We start from the raw sequence: 2,101 nt of genomic DNA, 5'->3' as shown, positions 1-2,101 counted from the left end.
CACACACACACACAAACATATTCATACGCAAACAGGCTCACAAATATTATAAATGTCATAAATATCTTTGTGTGTGTACGTGTGTGTGTGTGTTTTGTTTTGTTATTTTTGTTGTTGGTGGGGTTTTTTAAAGTTTATTTATCTATCATTTAGTTTTTCAGTGAAAGTGTATACGTGTTCAAGTATGTGCACATGTGTGTGTACAAAACAATCAGATTTAATATCCCCCTCCTTGGAAAGAAAGATGAAAGACGTCAAGAACATAATAATAATCCCATTCACTTTTATGTGGTGTTGCTTTGTTTTTGAGCTAATGTTTCGTTTTCTATGCATAATTCTGCACGTTTCTCAGGCTCCACGAAATCGCTGAAATGCTCGGGGGAAAACGAGGAAGCTATCTATACAGAAAGAATAAAAAGCAAAGAGAAAAGAAGCAAAGAAAAGAGAAGGAATAAAGTAAATGAGAAATACATTATTATAAACGCGCGCACGCACGCATGCTCACTTAAGCAAGTGGTCATGGATGGGAACAAAATGCATACTCATGCGCGCGTATACCTTCACAAACATGCACTTTCATCGAGGCGCGCATGAGGGGGGGTGAGAGAGTGGTGAGAGAGGGGAGAGAGTGGGAAAGGGGATAGAATGAGAAGAGAGAGAAAGAGAGAGAAAGAGAGAGAGGGGGAGAAAGAGAGGGAGGGAGGGAGAGAGAGAGAGGGGGGGGAGAGTTACACTCATACGCACACACAAAAGGGCATTGAGAGAAAAAGGAAGAGAGAGACAGAGGGAGAGAGAGACTGGAAGAGTGGAAGGGAGAGAAGAAGAGAGAAAGGGACGGACAGAGGAGAGTGAGTGAGAGAGAGAGGGGAGAGAGAGAGAGAGAGAGAGAGAGAGAGAGAGAGAGAGAGACGAAGAGAGAGAGAAAAGGAGAAAGACAAAGAAAGAGTGAAAGAGAAAGAGATTGAGAAAGAATGGGAGCATTAATTCATAATAACAATCAATCATATCTTATAAAAAGGACTATAAGATGGACAGATTATATTGAAGTACGAAGTAAAGTTGACAATCCTCAGTTTTCGAGAACCAAATAGGCTGTAGATGGCCGCACTCGGCCTTTTGGCTACGATCAAAGGTGGTATCTGTTCTCAGTAATATTTTAGTGCTGAGCGGCTAGGTTCCCGATTATTGAAAGCTAGGAAACATAGGAAAGGACTCCGAACCCAATTACTTACTTTCTAATGATGTGATTTCTTCCGGTGATTACCGGGATTTAGGATTACCTTGATTTCGGAACACTGCGAAGCATCAACTTCTATTTTTCAAAAAATAAATTCTTTTTAAAAAAAGAAGATTTTAATGACAAAAGTAACTGGTAAGCGTTGGTTTACGTAAAAAGGAGACGGAACTTTACTTTCGTAGTATTAACTCGTAGGAATCGGTTCCGGAATCGACTCTTCACCTGGCTCTAGTTCTCAGCCTCTCCTCCGGCCTTGTGCCCACAGGTTTAGCGAGGCGGATACTGCCCGAGGCACCCGAGGGACGGAGAAATCTGCCCCTCTTTTCTATCGGGTGGACGGTCATCGTCCGCATAATTTTTTAAAAAAATATTTCGCGACATGTATAACTCTGACACGGTCATCGTCCGCATGATATAAAAAAAATATTTCGCGACATGTATAACTCTGACACGGTCATCGTCCGCATGATAAAAAAGATATATTTCGCGACATGTATAACTCTGACACGGTCATCGGCCGCATAATAAAAAAGATATATATTTCGCGACATGCATAACTCTGACACGGTCATCGGCCGCATAATTTTTTTTTCAAATATTTCGCGACATGTGTAACTCTGACACGGTCATCGGCCGCATAATTTATTTTTTTTATATTTCGCGACATGTATATATAACTCTGACACGTCAAACTCTGTGTCGTGAACAGAACTGGGAAATAAAAGAAAAAATAGAAATCGGGCAGACAAAAACGAAACAAGATGTCACAAGAGAGCACGCCAGACTTTCTGTTTGGATTTTAATCCTGCCCAGCCATTGCGTGATGTCTCGCGATGAGAAAGGATGGGAGGGTGAAAAGGGAGG

The sequence above is a fragment of the Aplysia californica genome, unplaced genomic scaffold (genome assembly GCF_000002075.1).
Source record: "Aplysia californica isolate F4 #8 unplaced genomic scaffold, AplCal3.0 scaffold00056, whole genome shotgun sequence".
NCBI classification, from domain to species: Eukaryota; Metazoa; Mollusca; class Gastropoda; order Aplysiida; family Aplysiidae; genus Aplysia; species Aplysia californica.
The sequence above is the reverse complement of the archived record's forward strand: the minus strand, read 5'-3'. Positions refer to the sequence as shown.